Consider the following 10,874-nt stretch of genomic DNA (forward strand, 5'->3'; position numbering starts at 1 on the left):
CCTGTGAAACGGGCCGTTGTTTTTGATTGGGGTCTGTGGCCGAGAGTGTTCGGCTGGCTCCTGGCAACCCACAATACGCAGGATGGTTCCCAGACCCAAGGTGGCACCAGTGCCAAGTCGGGCTGGTTTGTTAGTACCAAGTGGTTCCTGCAATCTGCCATCCAGAAGCGGGGCAGCTGAATTTTGTTTGCCAGAGAAAAAGGCTGTTGTTTGTGTTTCGGGGCCTGTGGCTGGCAGTGGCCGGCTGGCTCCTGAAAATCCATGATACGCAGCATGGTTCCCAGACCCAAGGTGGCACCAGTGCCAAGTAGGGCTGGTTTCATAGTACCCAGTGGCTCCTGCAATCTGCCATCCAGAAGAGGGGCAGTTGAGTTTTGTTTTCCAGAGAAAAGGGCCGTGGTTTGTGTTTGGGGCCTATGGCTGAGAGTGACCGGCTGGCCCCTGAAAATCCACGATAGGAAGGATGGTTCCCAGATCCAAGGTGGCAGCAGTGCCATGTTGTGCTGGTGTGATAGTCCCAAGTGGCTCCTGCAATCTGCCATCCAGAAGCGGGGCAGCTGAATTTTGTTTGCCAGAGAAAAAGGCTGTGGTTTGTGTTTGGGGGCCTGAGGCTGGGAGTGGCCGGCTGGCTCCTGAAAATCCATGATACGCAGCATGGTTCCCAGACCCAAGGTGGCACCAGTGCCAAGTGGGGCTGGTTTGACAGTGTCAAGTGCCTCCTGCAATCTCCCATCCAGAAGCGGGGCAGCTGAGTTTTGTTTTCCAGAGAAAAGGGCCGTGGTTTGTGTTTGGGGCCTATGGCTGAGAGTGACCGGCTGGCCCCTGAAAATCCACGATAGGACGGATGGTTCCCAGATCCAAGGTGGCAGCAGTGCCATGTTGTGCTGGTGTGATAGTCCCAAGTGGCTCCTGCAATCTGCCATCCAGAAGCGGGGCAGCTGAATTTTGTTTGCCAGAGAAAAAGGCTGTGGTTTGTGTTTGGGGGCCTGTGGCTGGGAGTGGCCGGCTGGCTCCTGAAAATCCATGATACGCAGCATGGTTCCCAGACCCAAGGTGGCACCAGTGCCAAGTGGGGCTCGTTTGACAGTGTCAAGTGCCTCCTGCAATCTCCCATCCAGAAGCGGGGCAGCTGAGTTTTGTTTGCCTGTGAAACGGGCCGTTGTTTTTGATTGGGGTCTGTGGCCGAGAGTGTTCGGCTGGCTCCTGACAACCCACAATACGCAGGATGGTTCCCAGACCCAAGGTGGCACCAGTGCCAAGTCGGGCTGGTTTGATAGTACCAAGTGGCTCCTGCAATCTGCCATCCAGAAGCGGTGCAGTTGAGTTTTGTTTGCCAGAGAAAAGGGCCGTGGGTTTTGTTTGGGGGCATATGGCTGGGAGTGACCGGCTGTCTCATTAAAAAGATCGGTACGCAGGATGGTTCCCAGACCCAAGGTGGCACCAGTGCCAAGTCGGGCTGTTTTTATAGTACCAAGTGCGTCCTGCAATTTGCCATCCAGAAGAGGGGCAGTGGAGTTTTGTTTGCCAGAGAATAGCGCCGTTGTTTGTGTTTGGGGGCTTGTGGCTGGGAGTGGCCGACTGGCGCCTTAGAATCTGCGTTACGCAGCATGGTTCCCAGACCAGAGGTGGCACCAGTGCCAAGTTTGGCTGGTTTGATAGTACCAAGGGGCTCCTGCAATCTGCCATCCAGAAGCGGGGCAGCTTACTTTTGTTTGCCAGGGAAACGGGCCGAGGTTTGTGACTGGGGACCTATGGCTGGGAGTGACCGGCTGGCTCCTGGAAAGCTACAATAGGCAGGATGGTGACCAGACCCATGGTGGCACCAGTGCCAAGTTGGGCTGGTTTGATAGTACCAAGTGGCTCCTGCAATCTGCCATGAAAAAGTTGGCAGGCGAGATTTGTTTTCCAGGGAAAAGCGCCGTTGTTTGTATTTGGGGGCCTGTGGCTGGGAGTGGCCGGCTGGCTCCTTTGAACCCACGATACGCATGATGGTTCCCAGACCAGTGGTGGCACCAGTGCCAAGTCGGGCTGGTTTGATACTACCAAGTGCGTCCTGCAATCTGCCATCCAGAAGCGGGGCAGCTTAATTTTGTTTGCCAGGGAAACGGGCCGTGGGTTTTGTTTGGGGGCCTATGGCTGAGAGTGGCCGGCTGGCTCCTGAAAATCCACGCTAGGCAGCATGGTTCCCAGATGCAAGGTGGCACCAGTGCCAAGTCGGGCTGGTTTGATGGTGCAAAGTGGCTCCTGCAATGTGCCATCCAGAAGCGGGGCAGCTGATTTTGTTTGCCAGAGAAAAATTCCGTGGATTGTTTTTGGGGGCATATTGCTGGGAGTGGCCGGCTGGCTCCTTAAAATGCTCGATACGCATGATGGTTCCCAGGCCCAAGGTGTCACCACTACCAAGTCGGCCTGCGGTTTTAGTATCAAGTTCATCCTGCAATTTGCCATCCAGAAGAGGGGCAGTTGAGTTTTGTTTGCCAGAGAAACGGGCCGAGGTTTCTGTTTGGGGACATATGGCTGAGAGTGGCCGGCTGGCCCCTGAATATCCACGATACACAGCATGGTTCCCAGATCCAAGGTGGCACCAGTGCCAAGTTGGGCTGGTTTGATAGTACCAAGTGTCTCCTGCAATCTGCCATCCAGAAGCGGGGCAGCTTACTTTTGTTTGCCAGAGAAATAGGCCTAGGTTTTTGTTTGGGGGCCTGTGGCTAGGAGTGGCCGGCTGGCTCCTAAGAATCCACGATACGCAGGATGGTTCCCAGACCCAAGGTGGCACCAGTGCCAAGTTGGGCTGGTTTGATAGTACCAAGTGGCTCCTGCAAACTGCCATCCAGAAGCGGGGCAGCTGAGTTTTGTTTTCCAGGGAAATGGGCCTTTGTTTGTGTTTGGGGGCCTGTGGCTGGGAGTGTTCGGCTGGTTCCTGAATATGTACGATACGTAGGATTGTTCCGAGATCCAAGTTGGCAGCAGTGCCATGTTGTGCTGGTGTGATAGTCCCAAGTGGCTCCTGCAATCTGCCATCCAGAAGTGGGGCAGTTGATTTTTGTTTGCCAGAGAAAAGGTCCGTGGTTTGTTTTTGGGGGCATATGGCTGAGAGTGGCTGGCTGGCCCCTGAAAATCCACGATACACAGGATGGTTCCCAGATCCAAGGTGGCACCTGTGCCAAGTCGGGCTGATTTGATAGTACTAAGTAGCTCCTGCAATCTGCCATCCAGAAGCGGGGCAGCTTACTTTTGTTTGCCAGGGAAACGGGCCGAGTTTTGTGTCTCGGGGCCTATGGCTGAGAGTGACCGGCTGGCTCCTGAAAAGCTACAATAGGCAGGATGGTGACCAGACCCATGGTGGCACCAGTGCCAAGTTGGGCTGGTTTGATAGTACCAAGTGGTTCCTGCAATCTGCCATCCAGAAGCAGGGCAGCTGAGTTTTGTTTGCCATAGAAAAGGGCCTTGGTTTGTGTTTGGGGGCATATGGCTGGGTGTGGCCAGCTGGCTCCTTAAAATGCACGATATGCAACATGGCTCCCAGACCCAAGGTGGCACCAGTGCCAAGTTGGGCTGGTTTGATAGTACCAAGTGGCTCCTGCAATCTTCCATGATCACGTGGAGAAATACTTTCTGGTTTCAGCCTCATGCTCTTTCTTCTCTCCCTCAACTTCTCTATCACCTCTCATCTGGTTCACATGCGCTGTCTTCAAGGTCCACAGGCTACTTTTCACAGAATCTTCTGGCCTGATGAAGTAAGAATGATGAATAGAACAGAGCTGGGATCTATTTTCCAGTTTGGATAAAATGCATTCTGCACACAAATCCAAGGAGAACGGGCTGCCCCGATGCCCAGAAAATCTTTCACTCCTGCTAGTGTTCTACGTCAACCGCAACTTAGTCTGAAAGAAAAGCTTTTTCTCTGAGAGCATCTGAGAGGTTTGCATGAAGCACTGATATCTGACATATGCAATTTTGAATAGGAGAGGAAAAAGAAAATGGCAAGGAGTTTTTAATTTTAGTGGTTTCAATTTTAATTTCCGTGCACTTTTTCAAAACTTGTCAGCTCAAATGCCCATCAACATCTTTTAGTCATCTGTAAGTCAGTATTCATATAAAATGTGCTTCAAATCCAAAGAATTTCAAATTTGCACTCCAAGCTTCTATGCCTAGATTTATGATTTCCTACACATATTAGATGAAAGGAAGGCCTTTTTTACTGTGGGAGTGCTGGAACACTGGAACAGGTTGCCCAGAGAAGTTGTGGGTGTCCCATCCCTGAAAGTATTCAAGGTCACCTTGGACGGGGCTTGGAGCAGCAACAAAGGAGAAGCTTGATGGTAGAGAAACAAAGTTGGACTATAGAAGAAACTCGGATTGAAGTATAGGATCAAGTTTTCTCTCAGCTCTTGGGGTAAATTCAAAGTTGTACAAAATGACATTTATCTGTGCTATTCACTACTGTAACAGAAAGTTTCATGAAAACTGTACAGAAGATAGTAAATTTTAAAAGAGATAAGAATTACAGCATAAAATCCATGGGATAGGTTACAACATGAGACACTCTCTAAGAGAAAATCTCTGTGTTTCAGCACTTCATCGGGGTAAGATTTCATGAAGTGCCAAAGAAGGCGGCAAAATATCATTCGGGACATTATTTACTGGAATTCAGCCTGGCCATTAGTAGGAACTGCCTTTGAACATATCATGTAGATATACCACACACACTTTCCCTTCACTGAAAAATTACTGTTTACAACAAATAAGCAATTGACGATCAAAATTGATTGAAAGCATCTTAAACATGTCAAGTATTTCATTGTAGATGATCTGTGATCCAAATGCTTCTTCCACCTTCGAGAGGGACAGAAGAATTCTTCCATATCATGATGGTTTAAAATTGTATCAACCAATGTTTTCTGCTGAAAAGATATCATCTATTTTTTTCTATTTTTGGAAGAAAATATTCCTAGACATACAACAGGTGAGAACTAAGTAATTTTAAAGAAACAAATGAAATGAAAATATTCTGTAAATAGAATGAAATGAAAAGCTGTGTTTTAAATAGGAGCTAAATATTAAACAGAATTTTTGTACCAGGCATTTGAATTACTGCACCAGCTCTTTTGCCCATCAAGAGAGGCATTTAGCATTTCAGTCTTTTCCAAGGTGTTCATGATCTGCTATGCTGATCTCTGTGTGTGCCTAGGTGTGTGTGGAGGGGGGGGCATATGAAGGGGAGTGTGTATGTTTGCTTTACAATTGTTGTGGCAGATTCATGCCTCAGCTCCACATTTTGTTTTAAAAAGGTCACACCGAGTGGATATGAAGTTTACTATCAACAAGAGATCGATTCCCAAATCATCCATTTGACTCTCCCTTATAAATCATGTGCTTTGTTGCATATTTTATCAAATATACTTTCAAGCCAGATGGAGGAAGGAGGATGTGGGAATCCCTCCACCATCTTGCAACTTTTATGTAAGTAGGTTTTCAAGAAAATCATCATTTCTCTTTTAAATATGTCTGGAACAGGCATGATGGTAGTGTCAACCTGTTGGAGTTTTTGTTGCTGGAAGAAGTTGTACAAAAGGATTGGTTTTTACATTGACCAGTTACTGAATCAAGCGCAGGAATACATTGGAAATTTAGCTGGGGGTTCCTTTTCCCAGCAGACTACTTCTAGAACGAGCTTGTACACTGAAGCTGACTCTTTTGCTCTCTTTTTGTTTCTTTCCTATTTTCTTGGCTTCTTTGCCACTATCTAGACAATTTTGGAACTTTGTTCCCAACTAAAATGGTTTCAATAGTCTGATTGTGATCATACATTTTTACAAGGAATTTTTAAAATCTTTCCTCGAGTCCAGAAAGTCAAGGACTTAGATCTTTTTCTTCCCTTATCAATATTGCCATGAAATTGATAAATAAAGACCAACTCTTTATTTTTGTTTTTAACCCACGTAGATAATTCCCATCCATTAATCCATTTTGTGGACCAATAGCTGCCATTCTGATGGAAGCTGTCACTTCTTAACAATAGGCATTCTGTGACTATGTTGACAGCACTTTGGGTGAAGATCCTAACTGGTCTTAGATATACATAGGGAGAAATTTGCTCAGCCAGTGTCAGTCTTAAGCATGCGTATCAGAAGATCTTTCTAGAGCTGGGAATTTTCCCATGAAAGGGATTCAGTTAGGGAAGAGACACTTGTGCCAGAGTTTTACATTCTTCTTGAACACTGCTTAAGGAACTTAGATGCCATGTCCATTTGGATCTCTGTCTGCACAGAACTTTGTCATGCCAGTGCTTTGAAATGCATCTTGAAGAGAATTCACTAGCACAGAATGAAAGAGAGTGGAAGGGGTTGGTGGGGCTAACCAGGCCCAACCCCCCTGCCTAAACCAGGATACCTAGAGCCTCTTGCCCAGGATTCTATCTGGGTGTACTTTTAATGTCTTCAAAGATCCAGGCTCCACAATCTTTCTGGGCAGTCTGTGCCGTGGTTCAGTCACCCTGACAGTAAAGAAACATTTACTGATGTTCAAAGGCAATCTCCTGTATTTCAGTGTGTGCCCACTGCCTCTTGTCTTTTCCCTCAGCATCACTGAAAAGACACTGATTCCCTCCCCTTTGCACTATTGCTTCCATATGTATGTGTGATGCCATGTAGAGGTACGTCAAAAACCTCCCTGAAGCCCAGGCAGATAATATTCCCTTCATCTACCAGTCAAGTTGATTCATCAGAGGAGTTTAAAGTGATGTTCAGCATGAAATTCCCCTGAAAAATCATGCTAACTACATTATTTGGTCATCTGTCATGTGCCTGGCAAGGATTTCCAGGAAGAGCTGCTTCATCAACTTCCTGGGGATAAAAAAGAGGCTGGCTGGTTTGTACTATGGCGAGTCCTCTTAATTGCCTTTTTTGAAGATGGGTGTCATTTGCTAACATCCACTCTTTAGCCTCTCTTGTCGTCTACATCTTAGCAAAACGCTTTTCCACTATGTCTGGCTAGGAAAAACTGTGCCAGCACAGAAAACATCTCCCATCGTGTTCTAGAAGTTGCACGGATGTCTGCCAAGTGTTTGGCAGGAAGAAAAGAAAAGTTGTCCAAAACAGCTTCCAATCGAATGTTCCTGTGATTGGAAAAGTCAGGAGAGTGCAAAGGTACTGTTTTCTATCAGTTGGCAAGGTGCGCACACAATCCCAGTGTTGTACAGCTTGCTTCTTCACCTTCCCGAAGCTGCCGCTCTCGCCGGCTGCCGGAGCCCAAGAAGCGGCTTCTTCGCGCAAAGACGATTGTGCCGCTCACAGTGCTCTCCTTAGCGCGGCTTCTGCCGAAAGACGCCCGGCAGCGGCTCTTACCTCCGGAGAGCACCCTACCTTCGTCTTTAGCTCCTCTTCTCATCTACACCTCGGCAAAAAGCTTCTCCACTATGTCTGGCTAGGAAAAACTGTGCCAGCACAGAAAACATCTCCCATCGTGTTCTAGAAGTTGCACGGATGTCTGCCAAGTGTTTGGCAGGAAGAAAAGAAAAGTTGTCCAAAACAGCTTCCAATCGAATGTTCCTGTGATTGGAAAAGTCAGCAGAGTGCAAAGGTACTGTTTTCTATCAGTTGGCAAGGTGCGCACACAATCCCAGTGTTGTACAGCTTGCTTCTTCACCTTCCCGAAGCTGCCGCTCTCGCCGGCTGCCGGAGCCCAAGAAGCGGCTTCTTCGCGCAAAGACGATTGTGCCGCTCACAGTGCTCTCCTTAGCGCGGCTTCTGCCGAAAGACGCCCGGCAGCGGCTCTTACCTCCGGAGAGCATCCTACCTTCGTCTTTCGCGTCTTTTGTAGTCTACATCTTAGCAAAACGCTTTTCCACTATGTCTGGCTAGGAAAAACTGTGCCAGCACAGAAAACATCTCCCATCGTGTTCTAGAAGTTGCACGGATGTCTGCCAAGTGTTTGGCAGGAAGAAAAGAAAAGTTGTCCAAAACAGCTTCCAATCGAATGTTCCTGTGATTGGAAAAGTCAGGAGAGTGCAAAGGTACTGTTTTCTATCAGTTGGCAAGGTGCGCACACAATCCCAGTGTTGTACAGCTTGCTTCTTCACCTTCCCGAAGCTGCCGCTCTCGCCGGCTGCCGGAGCCCAAGAAGCGGCTTCTTCGCGCAAAGACGATTGTGCCGCTCACAGGGCTCTCCTTAGCGCGGCTTCTGCCGAAAGACGCCCGGCAGCGGCTCTTACCTCCGGAGAGCATCCTACCTTCGTCTTTCGCGTCTTTTGTAGTCTACATCTTAGCAAAACGCTTCTCCACTATGTCTGGCTAGGAAAAACTGTGCCAGCACAGAAAACATCTCCCATCGTGTTCTAGAAGTTGCACGGATGTCTGCCAAGTGTTTGGCAGGAAGAAAAGAAAAGTTGTCCAAAACAGCTTCCAATCGAATGTTCCTGTGATTGGAAAAGTCAGGAGAGTGCAAAGGTACTGTTTTCTATCAGTTGGCAAGGTGCGCACACAATCCCAGTGTTGTACAGCTTGCTTCTTCACCTTCCCGAAGCTGCCGCTCTCGCCGGCTGCCGGAGCCCAAGAAGCGGCTTCTTCGCGCAAAGACGATTGTGCCGCTCACAGTGCTCTCCTTAGCGCGGCTTCTGCCGAAAGACGCCCGGCAGCGGCTCTTACCTCCGGAGAGCATCCTACCTTCGTCTTTCGCGTCTTTTGTAGTCTACATCTTAGCAAAACGCTTTTCCACTATGTCTGGCTAGGAAAAACTGTGCCAGCACAGAAAACATCTCCCATCGTGTTCTAGAAGTTGCACGGATGTCTGCCAAGTGTTTGGCAGGAAGAAAAGAAAAGTTGTCCAAAACAGCTTCCAATCGAATGTTCCTGTGATTGGAAAAGTCAGGAGAGTGCAAAGGTACTGTTTTCTATCAGTTGGCAAGGTGCGCACACAATCCCAGTGTTGTACAGCTTGCTTCTTCACCTTCCCGAAGCTGCCGCTCTCGCCGGCTGCCGGAGCCCAAGAAGCGGCTTCTTCGCGCAAAGACGATTGTGCCGCTCACAGGGCTCTCCTTAGCGCGGCTTCTGCCGAAAGACGCCCGGCAGCGGCTCTTACCTCCGGAGAGCATCCTACCTTCGTCTTTCGCGTCTTTTGTAGTCTACATCTTAGCAAAACGCTTTTCCACTATGTCTGGCTAGGAAAAACTGTGCCAGCACAGAAAACATCTCCCATCGTGTTCTAGAAGTTGCACGGATGTCTGCCAAGTGTTTGGCAGGAAGAAAAGAAAAGTTGTCCAAAACAGCTTCCAATCGAATGTTCCTGTGATTGGAAAAGTCAGGAGAGTGCAAAGGTACTGTTTTCTATCAGTTGGCAAGGTGCGCACACAATCCCAGTGTTGTACAGCTTGCTTCTTCACCTTCCCGAAGCTGCCGCTCTCGCCGGCTGCCGGAGCCCAAGAAGCGGCTTCTTCGCGCAAAGACGATTGTGCCGCTCACAGTGCTCTCCTTAGCGCGGCTTCTGCCGAAAGACGCCCGGCAGCGGCTCTTACCTCCGGAGAGCATCCTACCTTCGTCTTTCGCGTCTTTTGTAGTCTACATCTTAGCAAAACGCTTTTCCACTATGTCTGGCTAGGAAAAACTGTGCCAGCACAGAAAACATCTCCCATCGTGTTCTAGAAGTTGCACGGATGTCTGCCAAGTGTTTGGGAGGAAGAAAAGAAAAGTTGTCCAAAACAGCTTCCAATCGAATGTTCATGTGATTGGAAAAGTCAGCAGAGTGCAAAGGTACTGTTTTCTATCAGTTGGCAAGGTGCGCACACAATCCCAGTGTTGTACAGCTTGCTTCTTCACCTTCCCGAAGCTGCCACTCTCAGGAGGTAAGAGCCGCTGCCGGGCGTCTTTCGGCAGAAGCTGCGCTAAGGAGAGCACTGTGAGCGGCACAATCGTCTTTGCGCGAAGAAGCCGCTTCTTGGGCTCCGGCAGCCGGCGAAAGCGGCAGCTTCGGGAAGGTGAAGAAGCAAGCTGTACAACACTGGGATTGTGTGCGCACCTTGCCAACTGATAGAAAACAGTACCTTTGCACTCTCCTGACTTTTCCAATCACAGGAACATTCGATTGGAAGCTGTTTTGGACAACTTTTCTTTTCTTCCTGCCAAACACTTGGCAGACATCCGTGCAACTTCTAGAACACGATGGGAGATGTTTTCTGTGCTGGCACAGTTTTTCCTAGCCAGACATAGTGGAAAAGCGTTTTGCTAAGATGTAGACTACAAAAGACGCGAAAGACGAAGGTAGGATGCTCTCCGGAGGTAAGAGCCGCTGCCGGGCGTCTTTCGGCAGAAGCCGCGCTAAGGAGAGCCCTGTGAGCGGCACAATCGTCTTTGCGCGAAGAAGCCGCTTCTTGGGCTCCGGCAGCCGGCGAGAGCGGCAGCTTCGGGAAGGTGAAGAAGCAAGCTGTACAACACTGGGATTGTGTGCGCACCTTGCCAACTGATAGAAAACAGTACCTTTGCACTCTCCTGACTTTTCCAATCACATGAACATTCGATTGGAAGCTGTTTTGGACAACTTTTCTTTTCTTCCTCCCAAACACTTGACAGACATCCGTGCAACTTCTAGAACACGATGGGAGATGTTTTCTGTGCTGGCACGGGTTTTCCTAGCCAGACATAGTGGAAAAGCGTTTTGCTAAGATGTAGACTACAAAAGACGCGAAAGATGAAGGTAGGATGCTCTCCGGAGGTAAGAGCCGCTGCCGGGCGTCTTTCGGCAGAAGCCGCGCTAAGGAGAGCCCTGTGAGCGGCACAATCGTCTTTGCGCGAAGAAGCCGCTTCTTGGGCTCCGGCAGCCGGCGAGAGCGGCAGCTTCGGGAAGGTGAAGAAGCAAGCTGTACAACACTGGGATTGTGTGCG

The sequence above is a fragment of the Melospiza melodia genome, chromosome 3, assembly GCF_035770615.1.
Source record: "Melospiza melodia melodia isolate bMelMel2 chromosome 3, bMelMel2.pri, whole genome shotgun sequence".
Lineage (NCBI taxonomy): Eukaryota > Metazoa > Chordata > Aves > Passeriformes > Passerellidae > Melospiza > Melospiza melodia.